Here is a 21,544-nt window from a genome sequence, read left to right as displayed (position 1 = left end):
TGTGTATCGTTCGTATTTTAAGTCCTCATTCTCTCTCTTGATTAGATCTATTGATTCTCGTAAAAATTTAATAGTTTTAACACAAGATGGAGAGCAACCGGATTCATTTACCTCTTTGACCTTGATATTTGGAGAACTCATTATTTTATTTTATTTTATTTTTATTTTTTTAATTGCCCTTTGACTTAAAAACCAAGAAAGTCAACCTTAAAAGTCAAACTTAAAAAGTCAAACTTAAAAGTCAAACCAAAAAGCTAAATTTGAAAATTTAAAAGTCAAACGAGAAAGTCAAAGTTTAAAGTCAAAGGTCAAATTTTAAAAGTCAAAGTCAAAAATTTTAGGGTCAAAAAATAAAAATAAAATCAAAAATTAAAAACTAAAATTTGTGGGTTGAAAATGGAATTTAAAAATAAAAGATATTGATTTTTGGGTTAAAAGTGTGAAATTTCGAAAGTTGAATCCGAGAAGAACTGGTTATGATTTAAACTTTGAAGGGATGACACAAAGACTTCGCTGGTTGAGCTGGTAGAGCGCAAGGTTGATGAACGAGAGTTCCCGGGTTTGATCCTCGACACCCTCCAATTACGTATCCTTTTTTTAGATGCGAAGGCTGCTGTGCGAGGATGGCTGCGAAGCGAGAACAATGCTGCTGAGCTGAGCCGTGAACCAGAGGCGAGACCGAGCCGTATACCGAGGCCGCACACGCCTAGCCGCAAACCGAGGCCGCACACGGAGCTGCACACCGAAACCCTAGCCGCACACCGAGTTGGCTGCACACACCGAGCCGCACACCTTCAACAGCTTCGCGAAAAAACGACGTTTTTCACCCTTTTCTGCTCCAAAACTCGATCAAAAACTCGTTTTTATGAAAAATGCAAAGAAGAAACCCCCCTTATTTTTCAGAGATCTATCCAAAAACACAAAAATATTTTCAAAATAAGATCAAATAAGCTCCAGATTTGACAAAATTGACTGATACAATCCAAGCTCTGATACTAATTGTAAGTCCCCAAATTGCTTGAGTATCAATCAGATCCGTTTGATGGTGCGGAATTCCAATCAAATGGATGATGTCAGATCCATATAGAATAGAAGAAGAAGGAGAATTTAGATGAATCTATGATGTATTCAAAGATATGATTGATGCTCCTTACAATAGATTCATGCACACACACACACTCTTCTCTCTAACTTTCTCTCTCTTCTCTGGTCGTACACTCACATGCACTCCTCACCCTATATATATGAGACACCAGCCGCACACCCTGTGTACGGCCGTACACAGCCTCAAAATTATAGAAAAATATTTTTTCTTAGAAAAGCAAAGTATAAACCATAGTTTTAACCCAACAGACAAGCATACAAATCTAAAAATCACATATGATTAGGGTTAGAAAGTTTACCTTGTTTGTTATGTAGCAATAACAATCACAATCCTTCTTGATCTTGACTGCTAAAAGCCTAGTGTGTGACAACCCAATTTTTTTTTATTTTATAAGCTCAGTTAGTCAACTCAACTGAGTGTCAAAATCATTAATATAGAGTTCTAGCCTGGTTACAGGTCATTCTAAGGAGTTTTGAGCCTAATACACTTAAGGAATAAGTGTTAGAAAGTACCCGCTAGAACCACAGTGTAGCAAAACGAACCCTAACCTCATCTAAGTGAGTTAACGGCCACAAGACCATGAGTTTACGGCTGTAAACTCATGTGGCCGTAAACTCAAGAGTATATATAGGGCATTGGGTCATTTCTTCTCATTTCTTCATTTCTTGGCCGGATTTTCTTCATTCTCTCTCAACTATCATAACAACAATCACCTTAGATCTTCAAAACTAGTAAGTATTCATCCTTTATTAGTTGATACACCTCTTAATCTAGCATTCTCTCATGATTTCATCCACAAAAATCATGCTTTCTTAGATCTTCGAGAAACACCAAGAACACACACTAGTGTTCTTGGCCAAAACCAGCCCTTCAAGCTCCTAGATCGTAAGTACTCTTGTTCTAACTTGTTATGTACTAGATTTAACATGTTTAGGTATCAAAAACATCAAGAAACAAGGATTGGATGAGAGTTTACGGCCAAGGATCATCCAAGGCCATAAACTCCCTTTTATGGTGCAAAGTTACCCTAAATTCTTTCCTTATGATTGGAAACTAGCCTAGACCTTTACCTTGATGTGCTAAGTACTTGAAAACATCAAAATACCATCATCCATATGGGTTTACGGCCGCAAACACATGGAGAAGTGGTCCATGGGCCATAAACTCCATTTAGCAGTGTATTGATGCCACAAACACTTCCTAAGGCTTAGACTTGAAGTTAGGATGCTTCATTATGACTTTTAGGACTTCAAACCACAAAATGGTAGGAGTACCATGAGTTTACGGCCGTAAACTCATGGGTTTACGACCGTAAACTCCAATGGAGTTGGTCTCATGACTATAAACACCTTTAGATGCCATTTCACTTCCCTTTGATGAATCACATGTGATTCCAACACTTAATCAAGGTGTTTCCTAGTCACGGAAGGCGTTTCCTTTCATATAGTTGTTTATAAACACTATATTCATATCAATATGTGTCCTTATATGTCATTTAGGACTTATTGTGTCTCGATACATCATTCGTGGAACTTCTCATCCTCACACGCATACCCGATTGAATCACCCACATCAGGTGAGTTCATACCCCGTAATGAATCTTTTAAATGTTTTAATTATTTTAAGGGGAGGGGGGGAATACAAGTTGAACATAATGATAATTGTGTAATTGTTTTTTACAAACATCTTTCAAAATGTTGCTTATGTTATTAATAAGTTGTCAAAACATTTCAAAACTCTTTTAAAGGTTATGTTACTTTATAGTTATACAAAACTCTATTTTTAAGGTGCATGCATAACTTAGTCGATAAACGAGCCTTTTCAATAACAGTCCAAGTAGAACATTAGTAAACTACAATAGGTGTAGTTTAGGGAATGCTATTCATTACTTCTAGTAGAATGAAGCACACAAATAGTCAGTTCATAGATGAGTTTATACTAATACAATACGCTTACATGAATACGTTTACATAAATACGATTACAGTACACGATTACAGGACATAACATAATAAGGTGCTATAGCATGGAACAAGTTCAGGATCTAACTATACCAATGAATCACTAACGCATTGTGATAGTTATATTGGGTATACATGATCATAGTAATGTGGATGTTCGTGGCTTGCAATCATAGCAGGGGTCGCGTGTAGTTCCCAAAATCTCTTGATAAGGGAGCGTTTAGCATGGGATCTAGCCGTCACATTATGCCTTAAACCTCAATTAAGGCAAAATAGTACAAAAAGTAGTCACTTATCACAAATACTATAGTACTCACACGGTATATACGACAATTACAAAAGGATATAAAATTCTAGTTAATATATTATTAAATACCTTTACTATGTGTCATATTCACATAATCAATGAGGTAAATTAGATTTCAATAATAATAGTCGTACAGTCGGGTCTTGGTAGAAGTCTACTTTCAAAATAGTTGGGTCTTGGTAGAAGGCTACTTTCAAAACAGTTGGGGCTTGGTAGAAGACTACGATTAAAAGTTAGGACCATAATGCTAGTCTTATGATTCCTTAATGTATACACCATATGATACATATATACCAATAGGTTTCGACAGCTAATAGAATGTTTGCTCTCCGCTTCATTTCATGTTCCTCGTTTGGTTGTGGGCTTGGAACGGGTTCACCCAATCTATTATCTACCTGATTCTATATACATGTATGCTTAGTATACATTAAGTCATCATAAGGGTACCAGGTATGGGTTAGATTATAGGACACAGAGTCGAAGCACAGTTTTTCTAGTACAAAACGTACTTTCCAACGTCAGTACTTTTGGTATATAAAACTAGGAACTTCTCAGTAAAGGGTTTAATCCATTTTATTAAACCGGTACAATTTTAAAGACTTTAGGTGAATAACTCTATAACACCTTAGTTTATACACCATGTTTATATATAAAACTAATACCCAATAGGTAGTTAAATGTGTGTTTTCCGCCTTACTTCCTGTTCCTCGTTGGGTTGTGGGCCTAGGGTAGATTCACTCAATTACTTTCTATCCGGTATCAGATTATATATAGCAGTATAAACTAAGATATTATAAAAGTAGTCACTGTGGTCACTATTTTACTATAAGAAATATAAGTTTTCTTAAAGAACTTTTCATTGGATATAAAAGAACCATTACAATTAACTCCATGAGTAACAAGTGAATACACTAAGGTTATATATGATAACGATCTAACAACCAATGGGATGTGTGCTATCCGCCTTACTTTCTGTTCCCCGTTGGGTTGTGAGCTTAGGGCAGATGCGCACAATCGATTGTTTGTTTACTCTGAGTTTTATATAACTTGTACCCACTTAGTACCCATAGAAAGGCTTGTAGTGTCATTTAACTTAACTTTCATTCAAGTAGGAAATATATGATTTTCTAGGAGGAACAGGCGAACTTTTCAAAATAGAACTTACAGTTTACACCACTTTTACATATACATTTTCAACAACATTTTACATCTTACTCACATCACTAAAATCTTATGAACTCACCACCTTAATTGCTGATCAACTCTTTCAAATAACTTGTATTCTCAGGAGACTATTAGACAGGTGCTCGTGCTGGCAATTTAGAAGATGAAGCATTACAGCTTCAAGTCTTGTTTTGTTATTTATGTATGAATTCTATGTTTTGTGAACACACACATTGTAAACACTTTCTTTTGAAATGAAATGGTTGTTTATTACTTGCTTACCATATACATATCTCGTGATACTTAACATGACGTCCTCCACCCCCGAACGTTTCCGCCGTTCCGATTTTGGGGTGTGACATAGTGCCTCAAATGTTGCACCTCTAATGGAATCACAAACACTCAATGCAAAAAGATGACTTGGAGAGGGAAGGATTTTGGATAGGGTTTCTCATAAAACTCGAGGGGCCAAAAATCCTATGTAAAGGGTTGCTTATATAGTTGTGTGGGCTGCTAGGATTTCTGAAGGAAACCCTAATTCCTGCTTAAGGACTAAGCAGCCCATGGATTCCTTCCTAAGTGCCCTTGGACGAAATCTTATGGGCTTCCCCATAAATTCCATCCACTCCACTCTATGGAGTCCATCAGCCCAACTAGCAACTAACAGTTAGTTGCAATATCAGTCCCCTTTATTTAATTAGTCTCTTTTGATCACCAAATTAATTTTCGATCAATACTAATTAAATAATATGATTTCCAAATAATATATTAAACTTGTAATATATTAATAAAACCATTTTTGAGTACCAATTTATTATTCATATAATAAATTTTACTCTCTCTCCTCTTGTCATCCTATCAAGTTGCATGAGTGAAGGCAACCCAAAAGGACCATGCTCATAATCGGGTCAAGTACATACCAAAATACTTATGGGCTTAGACACCTAATCCAACAGTCTCCCACTTGGACAAGTCTAATAACTATTTTGCAAGTACGACTTCAGAACCTGATCAACAATCGTAGCTCTCAAAAGCCGCTGTCAACTCTGTTCTTATCAGTAACACGTCCTTTAGATAAGGGATCATATATTAATCCATTATAGATATTGTATGAACTGAGACATGGATTTTAATCATACTCTCTGTTCATGTGTTGTTTCCCGATTTTCGATTTATGACGACTGACAACAGACTACAATTGAACACATCAACTTAGTCTTGGCTTGGCCAAGCGCTTAGGGTGTCATCACTAAATCATCGAGGGACCCACATATATCGCTTTTATCCCACTTTAGGTAAAAGGAACGGATACTCTTCGACTCAAATGTTCACTTGTACCTACTCATCAAATCACACACAACAATATGTTTTATAACACCAAGTTACTGGTGCGTTTACATATTATCAATGTGCAACCAACTTGTAAATTACAACTCACACGTCTCCGTTTCAAGAATATAAGATATTATCGTCTCATTAATCACCCATGATAAAATCCATAAAGTGATTCAAGTGAGCATTGGTTTAATCAAATACTCAAATCTTATTTCAGGAGTACTCATGAACACTACAACAGACTTTTGCTATGTCTAAAACGCTTCAGACAATCTACAGTCGGATTCATGACAGTCTAGCTTCAGTACCTACTTCCAAAGTATTTATCGACTGTGGATGGTTTGAATAATCTTATTATTCGAAAATTCAAAACATGCAAAGTGAAACACAAGAATAACCGAATCCAATATGGCCCCAAACTTTTGAGTATAAATAAAACACCTTTATTTAATCACCATATTGATTACTCATTATTCATTGTATAATGTTTCGGATAATCAACTTATTACTTGAATTATAACAACAGTTGTCCCATGCTCCAAGCATGCACACTCTTTTTCCTATGGTCCATAATTTGTGAAATAGATCAATTGAAAACATTTCCAATGATGCTCATTTCATAACTCCTAATCCTTATCATTAGTGTAAGAATACAAGATTGTCGCCACTACTAGAATATGTTAGATTCTAACATTTTATGCAACGATCCCTTCGTAATGTCACAGCATCAAAGCCACCAAGACTTTGCCAATGATATTACAAAGTGCTCTATCGGAGATTACTACAAGGCAATTCCATAGATATGAAGTCTCACATTCAAAGTACATTCCTTTGAACATCCTTCTTGCATAAAAGTTTCTAATCTAGACATAGATTCTCGATATCCAACTCCCAATATGGAAACATTTCCATATTTTCCATACAACAACTCATTATTAATAGAATCATATATAATCATAATAATGTCATTATGGTCCATTCGTTACTATACTTCCAACTGCCCACAAGTGACCAATCCTTGGCGAACCTTATTGTCCTTGACAGTTGGTTAATTAATTTCGTCAAATCCGGTTCTAGTCCTTTTTCCCTCTTAATGCCCTAGGCATTTGGAAAATTAAGAACGTTCGAATATTACAGCATATGCAATCGATCCTATACTCGAGGCGTATGGGACACGATTCATAATGAAAAACGTGATACTTTACCAGTTTCTTGCTATAATACTGCCATATATGGAATGCCCATATGTTAAACCTTTTCAACATAACATTCATATATGTCGTTTGACTAAATTCAATTAAAATTTCTCGATCTAAGCTTTTAGATTTGAAATGAAGTATAATATTCTCTCCCTTAATTATAGCAAAACAATTTTTCAACCCTTGCAACTTTGCAAAGTGAAACTTTTATTTTCTATAATTAATATTGCTAACTTGCAACACTTAAAATAATAATCATGCTCCCACTAACATGATAAGTATATCCATACCAGCATAACATTTATGCTCCCACTAGCTTTGACACATATTCAGAAAACAATTGGACTTCTAGAAATCAATACTTATTGACTTCCAAAGTTCATATTTCTAATACGATATGCTTCGATAAGCCTTTATCTAAGCTTCTCAAACTCATACACCTTTCCTTAGATAGCTCACATGTGTGTCTAAACTATTTCAGAACCTACAACAGTAAGTCCCGAATATTCAGACTTATTGTCATTTCTCACAATTCGAACTATGAAGAGGGATGTCGTAATCATAATCGAATTTGAGGATGCAAATATCATAATTGCTATTTCCTTAAAATCTCTCTTAGTGAAAGCGTTTCCTCACAATCATTTTCATGAAGCGGAGAGAAACCTTATCACTTAAATTTTATGGTGTATGTGTTCCTATCCATGTGAATTGTCATAACCATAATCGTAGGACAAGGTTTAAGACAAATCCAAACTCATATAGACTGAACTTGTTCATTCTTAATTTCTTGCCATCAAGGGTCCCACCATTGCTTCCAAGTTATTTAGCAGCTCACCTATACTAGTCTATGTACTTTCATTGAACAAGGTGCTTGCCTTTATACAGTCTATTGAGAACATGTAGAGCTCATATTCATAAGTAACTTTATTGGAATGACACAGAAACAAGAATATGTCAACATGATAGGTTACACTTATGTGCTAGTGTCTAATAGGTTTACTCTTGATTAGTTCTTGAACCTTTTCAAGATCATTTAGACTCCCACTGACCTCTTGACATATAAGATTCTCTTGTTAAGAAACACTTTTGACAAATAAATATTTAGGAGTTAGTGAGGATTCTTATCAAGACAAACACTACACACAATTGGTCTTAGTTGGTCTTTGTCTTATCCAAGACATCACAACTTACCAATTTCAAACGTGCAAGAGTAAGAAAAACATTTTTCTACTCCACATTTGATGAGTGTGTTAAAAACTTCTTAAGATGTGTCACTCAAGTCACAATCTTGGAGTATGACTCTAAGACTTGATTTTGGAGCGAAATATGATTCACCTTTTGATTTAACCATTTCAACAATTTCCTATTCATCTTCTTAGCCACACTAGTGCACTAAGGTGTCCTTAGAGGATCAATTGTGATATGGTTTCATAATCAATAAGACGATCATAAACATGATACTAAAGTACTCTCCCATCTTTTCAGATTGGAGAAACTTTTATCTTTCTGCGTAATTGATTCTTCCTATTCGTTCTACCATTCATTGAAACTTTTCAATGATTCAGAATTATACTTAATCTTGTAAGCATAACCACATTTACTAGACTTTTAGTAAATCATGACGAATAATCTTACTGTTATTTGTGGTGGACTTGACCAGTGCACAACATTGCATACCAGATCTCCTTAGTCTTTCACTTGACTCACACACTTATGTGAACAAGGAATTAATATTAATTTTCTAAGTACCAAGATTTCCATACATCACATGACTCAAATCATATGATTCCAAGCTTCTGTCCAATTGAAACTTGGGCGATGGGAATCTTTCCTCACTTAGAAAATTTCGACAGTACCATAAATAACATAACTAAGAATCACATCCACTTAATATTACTTATAATAGAAACACACAAGCATCAATTTTCACAAATGACATTGCAAGGAGATATAAATAAGACAGAACTCAGAATTTATTTTATTTATAAAAGGTGCGGAAAACTTGTCCTTACAATGCAAATTCGAATGAAAACTATGCTATTACATATTCCTAAGCAATTTATCATAACTTTAAGCAGCAACTCAAAAATCCGATCATCGAAATCCATTTCTTCGCGATCAGACTCAACTCACTTCTTCCTTTAATCCTATAAAACATCAAAATGTAATCTTATCACATCATGTATTTAGAATCTACAATAGAAAACTTAATAAAGTTAGATAGTGGATTTTACCTGAAGCAGAGTCATACATCTTGACTCTCCCATATCTTAGATCTTTCAGGTAGTCAGGACAGTTTCGTAACCAATGCCCCCTCTTTTGGCAGTAGAAACGTATGGATTCTTCTGGAATGGTACACGGGACTATCTCAGACTCGGCCTTTCTCTTGCGTAGAGAAAACTTTTCTGGACTTCCAATGTTGCCATTGCCCATAGAAGGTTGGGATATTGATTTATTAGACAAATATGCTCGACCAGTGCACCTAAATCATTGTTGATTCAGCAACAATAATCAAATAAGTCAAATCAATGAGGGTCATGTCGTGGTCCATCACATAGTACTCTCTAATGAACTCACTATATGATTCGGGAAGTGACTGAAGAACCAAGTCAATAGCCAACTTCCTTGAGACATCGACACCCAAAATTCCCAATCTATCAATATGCAACTTCATATCCAATACATGAGCACATACAGACTTTCCATCTTCGTGTTTGTTTGCCAACAGGGCTTGAGTGACCTTGAACTTTTCAAGTCTTCGAACACGTGGGTCAATGAGAATTATTGGAGGAGGTGGAGCAAGTGAAGAATGATTTCCATTTCCACTATCCAATCGTGGAACATCATCTTCAAGCGGAAAAAAATTTCCAACGGATTCAGGAAGATCATAGTTGATAGACTTTGACATCTACAAAATGGGAGAAATTCAAGTTAGTTAATAAAATCCTCAATACAACACCCAAATGAAATATTAAGTCAAGGATCCAACAAAATATTCTACAATTTGGGAGAGGGTGATGAGAATTGTTATCGAGAATATGAAAGCAATTATGATTGAATGATTGAAAAATAAGAACACAACGAGTAAATATTAATCAGATCTTATATTGATGAAGACTAATTACAAAGCTTTTAAGCAGAAAGAATTCTCAAGAGAAAAGTTATTTCTACTTCTATCCTCAATCCCTATTTATAGGACACCTGAGTGTACAAAAAATATACTAAGTCTATTACAATACGCTTCACATAAAACTGACTTAGTAAAATAACTAAAAATGCGAAACTAAACAAACAAACATTTCGACTTTTACAAACCATAACCTCTACAATCTCCCCCTTTGTAAACAGTCGAAGTTACTCAGTCCATAAGCCTCTGAATAGCTGAGTGTATAGTCTTTCACACTTCTCCATACCAAGAAATCACCTTCTTAAGATCCCTCTTATCTCCTTCATTATTCTTCTTGCAGTTGTTCATACGAACAATAAAGTTCGTATATTGCGAAGAAGTATATCTTTCAACCTCTGAGACCTTGAACAAAAATTTCTTGGGCTTCCCCTTCGTATCTTTTTCTGAAAATACCATGCCGAAAGGTTTCAGGCATATTTCCCCAACAACATACTTAGATAATGCTGACTGGGTCAAAGTATCTTCCCAAGGAACATTCACTTCTCCTCCCAAAGTAGTTGCAAGTTCTTCATCTGTTAATGCCAAACAATCGAAGTAATTATCGATAAAAGTCTTGACATGTGCGAACCCAATTTTAAACACTTCAGTCTCAGATCCTTTGAGCTTATTCTCTTCCATATGTTTCAAAATGAGAGCCACTTGAATCAAATCATTGCAATTCATCAGAGGGAAGTCAGCTATTGTGAAATCATACTGCTTGTTATCAGCTCGAATAACAAAATAACGAAAATTCTGAAGCATGTCTTCAAACATCTTATCCTTCTTGATCGTCAACACCTTTCTAATCTTCATTAAAGACCATACTTCATCTGGATTCTTTCCCAATACAGCATGAAATCTGATTTTAATGTGTATGTAGTCATCAGGATTATCAAACTTCTCGCTAATCTTGTACTGAGCTGTTATGAAAAGCATTTCATTTATCGGAAAATCAAACTGGCATTTGTCTGAATTTGCAATATCGTAACTTCTCTTTGGCTTCTTCTCGAATTCATACATCTCCCTTCCCACAATTTTTGACTCTATAGTTTCATAAGAGTATAGCTTCGCAGGATCTCCTTTATTCATTGTGGGGGGATCACTTGCCCTTTGCCTCATAATGCTTTGAACTTGCCTCATTCTTTCCAACTCAGCCTCTGCTTCAGCTTTCTTCTCCTCCTTCGATTTTTCGTACAAAATTCTTTTTCCTTTTCCCACACTATCAGTTTGAGGTTTCGTACTAGAACTTCCTTCTTTTTCCCCAATCGATATTCCTTTGGAAATTGGTCTTGTGGTTATTGTTGTTGAGGAAATCGGCATCGTGAATATTGGAAGAGTAGATTTGAGCTGAGTAGATATGACTTTCCCCACGGTCTTCGCATCATCCTCTTTACATGAGTTTTTCTCTCCCCCTTGCACCCCTGTGAAAGCAGGTGGGGAACTCTTCGGTAGTAAAGAGGTGAAGTTCGCAATCAGAGCCAGTGCCTTCTGAATTGCTTGTTCCAAAGTATTAACTTTGAGAGACAAGAATTCAGGAGTGAGTATAGATGGAGATGAAGTTTGCGAAACAAGGTCTTTCAACTCAGTCACCATTTGAATCAATTGATCAAACTTTGCCATATTTTCTTTGTGATTCGCATCAAAGATAGGAGCAGCAATAGCTTTGTTGATGTCTGAGACAACTACATCAACCCTCTTCTGAACTTCAATCTATTGAGAATGAATATCTTGAAGCTCCTTTGCAAGTTCGGTCTTTAACTCTTCAATCTTGAAGTTTACATCCTCCCGAACCTTCTTTACATCCCGCACAAACAGAACATGGCATTCTTTTGCTACAGATTGTAAATCTTTAACGACTCCATTGAATGAACTTCCTTGAGCTTTAATGCGAAGCTCATTGTTTTTGTCTGTCTGATCAACCTTATCCAATATTCTTTTCTCAGCAGCCTTGAGCATAACATCAACCTCCATTGCTGAGATAGATGACATTATGCCAGAATCAGCTTGTGACTGAATAATGGCATTCAACTTATGATTCAGGATTTTTAATTGCTTTCCTGTCATAAGCATATGATCAGGTATATCCTCCTCCTCTGAATCAAAGTGAATATATTCAAATACTCCTCCAAAAGCTCCTCCTTCGGTTTCATTATCATACATGGGTTGCGAAGGTTGAGGAGTTTCAGGTGATTGTGAGGGAAATAGTGTTGTAAATGGGTTTTGTAGAGGATGATCAAAAATATATGAGGTTGTGGATAGTGTAGTAGTTGGAAGTGATACATGTGGTAATGAAATAGGTAATGTGACTGGTAGGCTAATTGGTAAAGTGGTTTCAACACTTGTGATAGGTGCCCCCGTATCAGATACGTTGACAACCGTATCGAAAATAGGTACCTCCTCAGAAACTGATTTGGTAGTGACTATTTCAAGTGGTTGTGTGGAAATTTGCGAAACATTTAAAATGGACACAGGTGGAAGAGAACCGATTACCGGTGTAGAAACTGGTGGAGTGTCTGGAACCACCTCTTCATCTGAAGACTCATTGCGAATAATCAACTTTCGCTTCTTCAACAAAGTTTGTTGCATCTGTTTTGCAACATCTTGAGCTCGTTGCCTCTTAGATCCTCGAGAGACAGGAGCTGGAATACTACGAACTGTCACCCCCTTACTGCTCACTTTGGTTTTGCGAATCTTTTTCAATACCCCTGATTTTGAGGGTATTTTTTCCTTCTTCAATTTTGACGAGGTCTCCTCTATCTAAATCTCTTCTTCTTGACCTTGTTTTGAAGATTGAACAGTTTCATCCTTCTTGGTGGCTTTCTTCTTCTTAGGGGTTTTGGCAGTAACTTCTAACAAAATCTCAGTCTCCACAGCCGGATCAAAAGTCTTCATGTAGCGTATCAACACTTTGTGAGTGGATGATACTTTGCGAAGCATCGCATCTGGAATGCGAGCAATATGAGAAAAAATGTTTTCATCATCCTCCACCTCCTTCGTAAACTGATACATTGAAAATTCCGCAACCTCATCTGGAACTGGAAAACCCTCTTTTTCATACGCCTTTTCCAGAATAAGGCTCCAATATCTTGCACATGAGACTCCTTTCTCAGAATTGGTGTTTTCCAAACTTTTTACGAACTCCTTCCACAACTGAGTTCCATAATCATCATTAAGATCATAGTATAAGCCCATCACCATTGCGTATACTTCCATTCGTCCCCTGTCCAGACCTACTGATCTTCCTGTCAAACATCTGAGGAAAATCCCAAATAGAAAATTCCACATACATGGTAATCCAGACTTTTTGAAATCGCTAATCTTCTCCAGTGCTGGCTGATGACCCATTTCATTGAACATAAAGATGATTTAGGAATTTAGCGGTTTGAAAAAGGGAGGGTTGTTAGGAATGTTCAAGAACTCGATGAACATTTTCTTGGTGAGTTTGACCCTTTTGTTGTTCATCATATGGAAGGTAATGACATCAGTTGCATAGTTGTATGAGGCTGATGATGCTGCCAAGGACAACCAAGTCATCGGAACTGAGAAGAAATTGAACATTGCAGTAGACAAAGGAGATCTTTTCAAGGCTACGATTAACATCTTCAACCACTCTGGGTATGAAGAGACATTGGGATCAACCAGATAGTTGGTGCTTTGGATCTTCATGAGTGACTGTGAGAGAACTTCATCAGTGTTTGATTGAGTACCGGCCATTGTAAGAGTTTGAACAAGATGAAGTTGAAAGAGTTTGAAGATCTTTAGGATTGGGAGAGTTTTGTTCGCGTAACCGTATAAAATGATCTTGATCCCCCTTTTATAGGTTACCCAAATCGATTTGAAATTCAAGCGGGATACATTTAAAGTTATCCGATGTGGCACCTTGAAAATCGGATCATGACTGTAAAAGATAGCCATGCTGCAAAAAGAAACTGTCACATCTCCTAGAAAACCGGACAGAATACCAACCATCTTGAGTACACAGCCTGTCAATTTTCCCGTTATAGAATTTGAACCGTTAAAACCCTTCGCATGGAGGCAAGGCTCTTTCACTTTTGGGATGTAAAGTGAAGTCATATGCCAGATCTGTGAAATCATCAGCCTGAGTTGGTATTACTCAGAACCTCAAGGATTTCGTGTGTGCAGTGTTCCAAAGAAATAAGATGAAAAACAATTAAATTTTTTTTTGGAATTTTTTGATGTCAAAAATTCAATTTGACATGAATGCAGTTGAACCCCAGGAAAAGGTTGCTTCGTTAATCATCAAGAGAGATGATCAACAGCTTGTGTAGTTTCCCGTGAATTACAATCGAATACTTTTTGATAAGTATCGAAGGGCTTCTTTTAAAAGATACTTTTGGGTTGGTTTCAAATTTCATTACATATCAACCTTAACATAAGGTGCGAAATTGTAAATGAAATTACTTGTATGACCAGTGTAGTCAGTGACAAGTTGGCTTTTGAAAATATTTATCATGACTAGGATTTGCGAATAAAAATCACATAGAAATCATATTCATATAAAAAAAATTGTACTGGATCTTGTTGGGTAACAAACATCGTGGGTTGCGAATGTTTGATCAAGACCACACACGGGAATTGAATAAGATTTGGAGTTTCGAAATTTTGGTACAGAAACAAAAGTTTCGTTAAAATCTGGAACTATGTTCCCCGTCAATTCCTCAAGGTCTATGATGTTTGGGTTTCACTTTCATCACGGACTCATGATGTCATATCATAAACACAGAATTTTTGTATATCTAAGTCTCGATGGTTTTGATCAGAGACCTCTCGGACATACGTCTTTGTGTGTGATTTGTGTGAAGAAATTTTGAGATGAAAAAGATTGGATATAAGATCGAATGTACCTCTGTTATATGTGGACCAAACAGAAAAATCTTAACTCATATGAGAAGAGTAAAGGTAGCTCTTTTGACTTATGCGAATACAAGCCTTTTGGGAAGAAATTTCCATGTGATAATTTCATTAAGGCTTTCTTTTCTCACACATAGAGTCACATGAGGCTTTAGTCAACATGCTTCAGCATGCTTCTAGGGACATCCTAACTAGTTCAAATTAAAAAAAAATTGATACCTTCCCATAGAAACATATAAGCATGACCTCTTCGCATTAAGCCCTGGACTAAACTCAAAACACGCTAAAGAATATTTTTGTGATTTTAAATTTTTCAAAATTAAAAACATAACAAAATAAAATCTTTTTGGATTTTTTTTTTATTTTTCAAAAACAAAAATGAATAAACATAAAATCTTTTTGGATTTTTGATTTTTCAAAAACAAAAATACAAAATGAATCGTAAACCTAACCTTAGTTGTTATGAGCGCAAATGCGAAGAAATGTGGATGCGAAGCCTCTAGATGAAAAGTAACATTTGAACAATTCTGACTCATAACTGCTGAATGAAACTTTCATGCTTGATATTTTGGAATTGAATTTGCATCAATCATCCCCAAACCTGCTAAAATTCTTACAAATGATTTTTCATCAAGAGGTTTAGTAAAAATATTAGCAAGTTGTTCAGTTGTTTTAACAAAATGAATTTCAATATTCCCATCTTCCACATGATCTTTGATAAAATGATATCGAAGAGCAATGTGTTTTGTCTTGGAATGTTGTACTGGATTATGACAAATGCGAATTGCACTTTGTGAATCACAATACAAGGGAATCTTTTTCATGTTCATTGCATAGTCACGAAGTTGACTCTGAATCCAAATAATTTGCGAAGTGCAAGCAGCAGCTGCAATGTATTCAGCCTCAGCAGTTGATATAGCCACACAAGTTTGCTTCTTCGATGTAACGACTCAAAAATCATGACTAAAAATTTCTTTTTAAAACATTACTAAAACCATATTTATAAAAACGTATCATAAGTCATAACATAACTTTCGAGTATTAAATTCAAAACATAATCTCATTATCAGAGTAAAACATTCCCCAGGCTAACTGACTATGGTGTGTGCACTGCAATCTCTCCGAGCTCCTCTTTTGAAAATTGAGTACCTGAAACCAAAACTGAAAACCGTAAGCACGAAGCTTAGTGAGCTCCCCCAAACTACCACATACCATACAATAACATATAAAACACATACTGGGCCTTGCCCACTGCATCGGACCGAGGTCCAGACTAACTGGGGCCTTGCCCCCTGCATCGGACCGAAGTCCGGAAACTGACTGGGACCTTGTCCCCTGCATCGGACCGAAGTCCGGACTAACTGGGGCCTTGCCCCCTGCATCGGACCGAAGTCCGGAAACTGACTGGGACCTTGTCCGGACTAACTGGGGCCTTGCCCCCTGCATCGGACCAAAGTCCGGAACTAACTAAACAGAACATAACATAAACATATCAACTAGCATGAACACACATATACTGCATACTGCATCGGGCCGTAGCCCGAAACACATAACACATAAATCATGTCTGAGCCACGAAGACATCAAACATACTAACTACTGCATCGGACCGAAGTCCGGAAACTATTGCTAGCTAATCGGGTCGGCATTGTGGTCGTAGACCCGTTCTTACTGGAAGGAAACTCACCTGAACTGCTGAGCTCTGCCGATAATCCTCTGGCTGCTAATCGACAATCATCTGAGTCGCTGCTCCTCCAGCTCTCCAAGCTACCAATATCAATATGACACTTAGTCTGATAGTCCTCTAAAAGTCAACTAAGTCAACTCTGGTCAAAGTCAAAGTCCTGGTCACAGTCAACCTTCCGGGTTGACCCTACTCGCCGAGTCAGCCTACTGACTCGCCGAGTTCATAAGCTCAGAAACCCCTTCATTCGCGACTCGACTCGCCGAGTCAGCCCCTGACTTGCCGAGTCTACCGATTTCCGAGTCCTGACCTGACCAACTCACTGAGTCCCCACTCAACTCACTGATCCGAGTCTTAACTCGAAGGGGTTGGGGTTTCGCGACTTGACTCGCCGAGTCCAAGAACAAACTCGTCGAGTCCGAGGCAATCTTCAACAGACTCACCGAGTTGTTCGTCCAACTCGTCGAGTTCATCTCCATCTTCATACTACTCGCCGAGTCCACTCGAAAGACTCGCCGAGTCTATTCAGTCCTTCATATATTCAGAGGCTTTTGAGTCATGCATGGACTCCAAACTGTAGATCCACTCTTCTAAAGCCTATTTCTTACGTAAAGTGGCAAACTTTACGTGTAGCTAAGGAGATCTAGGCTCAAAACACTATAAACTAGAGTTTGAGACAAAGGGGCTTAACAATCAACCCATAGACTGATGCTTTATGATTCTCTAGGCCAAGATACACATAGATCTGAAGTAGCAACTTCAGATCTGGGCTTCTAACTCGAAATGGTTCAGAAACTTGTCCTAAAAGCCCCAAATCTCATGATAAAGGTTGATCTATATGCAAAAGAGGGAAGGTAGCGACTCATTACCTTCAAATGTTCTGGAAGACCTCACAAACTCTGGATCTACTGCCAATCCTTGAATCCCCAATGGGTGCCTTCTTCCTTCTTCCTTCAAATCACCCAAAATGGAAAGAAAGCTTGAATGAGCAACAATGGAGGCTTAGGGTTTTTGGTTTTGGACTATAGGGGCCGCAAATGAGCCCTAGGGAAGAGAATAAGCTGCTTAAATAGGGTACCAAGTCCCGAAATTAGGGTTTCCCAACCCAGACCAGACTCGTCGAGTCCACTTGCCGACTCGCCGAGTCGGTCACTTACTTTACACCCGAATCCCGCTCCGACTCGCCGAGTCAACCCTCTTTAAATTAGGGTTTCTCCTTTCCTTTCTTGACCTTTCAGATTTCGGGTGTTACAACTCTCCCCCACTTAACTAAACTTCGTCCTCGACGTTCTCTATGGTCAACTGACCTACAATACGCCTCAACACCCTCCCTGGTGACTTTAACCCTTTTGTCCATCACTCCAGCCACTCACAGTGCTGGTCACTACTAATGGTACATACTGAATTCTTCTCTTTTCCATAATTTCCTTAGCGTTACTTCCTCTGACTGAAAATTATGTTGCCCCTCATCCGCCTACCGGATGCACTGAGACTACCCTGGTCTAACTAATCCGCCGATATCTGGGTTACCGGACTCCCACCGGTCACTACACTCCATCACAATCTCCTAGTCGCTCCCAACGACTCCTGAAGATACTTCGACTATCTATAACTGTTCTATCCATTCTACCATCCATACTGAATCGATGCTGCTGGAACCAGCCTGCTTATCTCTCATTTGACTACTCAATTTCCAAAAAACTTGAGTCTCCCTTCCTGAAAGAAAGGCTACCTGCCTAATTACCCTCGCAGGTCATTTATACTTGGCAGAAGACTCAACTGATCCTGCTGAGAGGGAATTTCCATTTCCAATTCAACCAACTATACCGCCCTCACTTGCATTCCAACACAAATACTAATATTGTCCATAACTCTGAAACTATATGAACACTGAACTACCTGCAACACTGAACTGCCTGATACACTAAACTGCCTGAAACACTGAACTGCCTGAAACACAGAACTGCATGAAACATTGAACTGCATGAAACACTGAACATGCCTATATGACTGCTTCCCAAAATACCTCAAGACCTTCCTGGTCTCCAATCATTCGTCGGTTATCTGCAACACCGAGTTCCAACTCAACTGTGGAGTCAAAGGACTCCTCACTTAGTTGCTCCCACGACTTTTGAACGAAATCTTTCTCTGGAAATAGTTTCCACTAGTTATCCTGTCACTGTGGCTCTAATAACCTCCCGATCCACCGATCAGGTCCTAACGTCACATCCTGCATCATCAATTCCACGACTAATAACATGAAGGCTCCCAGACTAACGGTAGCCCTTAACATACATGAACCCAACGGTCCACTGCTATCCTGATCTCATAACTGAGGTGACGATCCGACTGTCGAATCCCCGGCTTAACCATAACTGAATCATTTGAGAAATCCGAAATCTGAGCCATGGATTCCCATATCTTCACTGCTGCACCCGAACTGGTGGGTACTACTGTTTCCCCTGCGTCCAAACAACGTGCTCATGCTATCTACTAACCTAATGAATGCTACAGCTACATCTGTAGACTTACAACACTATACTACTATCTGTCTGCTAGTGAATGCTACGGCTACCCCCGTAGACTTACAACACTACACTACTATCTGACTGCTAGTGAATGCTACGTCTACCCCCCACAGACTTGCAACACTACACTACTATCTGAATGCTAGTGAATGCTACGGCTACCTCCGCAGACTTACAACACTACTACTATCTGAGGACATCCTGACTATCCCTAGTCCTGCTAGTAATTCCTCATCCTGATTTCTCAAAACCAGCCCTCAGACATCGAATACTGCATCAACCTTGACATCTTACATCCTTGATATACTTAGCGCTTCGTCGAGGAATTCTTTGGCTTGGTTCCCAACCCAACCGTTTACTAATCCGGATAAAAGAAACTATTGTTGGGAAGTTTCCAAACTCCCCACTCCTGAATCTACACAACCCTGCATGCTGTCACTGCCACTGGCTTTCAACACAAAAGCATCTCTTGCTAACCGTTCTCAGGATCCTCATTCTGACTCACTATAGTCCTACAGGAGGTCCTTCAATCCTGGATTCCCAACCAACTTTTAGCCATCTTAATTACATGAACTAACTGTTGGGAAGTTCCTCAAACTCCCAATCCTGAACTCCTCAATCCATCAATCGCTGCGCTACTATCTTTTCTTCTCTGAGGTCGTGTACTCATTATGGGTCTGCGTGCTCTTATCCTTGTATACTCGGAGGGTTCTCCCCCACTTGGATTCGGCTAACTTCTTACGGATCACTGGTCGAAAGGATTCCCCAACCTTTCTTCCATTAAAAGGGTGATCTGCTACCCGCCAATGTTTATCTCTGTTGGCGCTCCAGCTAACTTTTACCAGATTCGAACCATTCTTGCTAACTAACCGAGCACCCTTCAATCCTTAACTACTTGTTTTAATGACTGCATCCCAAGATGTTGCGGTTAGGGTGAACATCTCTAACCCACTTCCTTACCGACCGCTAGCTACTCCACTAGAAACTCTAGATTGTCACTACTTGATCATTACTCGACTAACACCTTCCGCAAGTAGTGAGGCACTACTGAATCTTACACATACATGCTACAGTTACTGTATCCGAAGTAACCGGCCCTAGAGGGGACGACCTCCAATTCACCATTCTAATTCCAAGGTATGCAGATGGCATAAAACTCCGTCACAAGTAGGTAATATAATACCCCCAACACATATACTTATTGATATCAATGCAACAACATAACAATAATAACATGAATAATAATTGACAGGGAGGTAAAAGATACATACCTCCATCACTCAGCGCTGCTCGAATCCTTGCTGAAATCAACCGAAAAACTCGGCTCCGAGCCGTGGGCCCCCTTGCCCGGCCTCGGCAACCGCTGGCGGTACTTGAAATCTCAAGGGCAGGAGTTGGCACCTGCCCTGTTGAATACAAACTCGGACAGTGGGCCTTCTTGTGGCCCCTCTGACTGCAATGGAAACATATTGGATCAAGTCCATGGGCGACGGTAACAATACAATCCCTGCTAAAATGGCCAAACTGGCCGCACTTGAAACATCCGGTATCGCCTCCACTTCTACGCTTGCACGCACCCAGGAGCGTCCTACCGCACTTCCCGCATCGACTGCGGCTCTGATAGTCCTTCGTCCTCAAATCCGACCCCTTGGGCCTCTTACACGAACCTGTGGCTACCTGATTCTCATCCGTTTTCCTCTTCCTTTCCGATTCCCTGCCCATCTCTCGCTCATGCGTTACCTTGTCGACACCGCCCGTCGACTGAACAACAGCTGTCTGATCCAGGAGCTTCGCGATCAACCTATCAGTGATCCTCATGACCATGTCGGGCAGATCCTTGCAAATGGCTTGCGTAACCTCCTTAATTATCCAATCATGCAGAGGTCTCTCTTGGAGACAGGATGCCCCACTCACTCCTATCCACTGATGACAAAAACTAGAAACGGGATCTCTGATATGTGCATAATTGGTTCATATTAAGTATACATTATTATTCATTTATTAGCTAAATTATTGCATATTATGGACAAAAGGTACCTAAAAGTGTTTGAATTATGTTTTTCAGTCCAAAGATGAAGCTCGGAAGCGAAAGGAGGCGGGAGAAACAGTTAGAAGATCGAGGATGAAATAAAGAAGAAAAACACTAAAAATGGCACTGACTCGGCGAGTCAGATCGACTACTTCGCGAGTCCAATCGAAGAATCGAGAAGATAATGACTCGGGA

The sequence above is a fragment of the Lactuca serriola genome, chromosome 8, assembly GCF_051521515.1.
Source record: "Lactuca serriola cultivar US96UC23 chromosome 8, Lser_US96UC23_V15, whole genome shotgun sequence".
Lineage (NCBI taxonomy): Eukaryota > Viridiplantae > Streptophyta > Magnoliopsida > Asterales > Asteraceae > Lactuca > Lactuca serriola.
The sequence above is the reverse complement of the archived record's forward strand: the minus strand, read 5'-3'. Positions refer to the sequence as shown.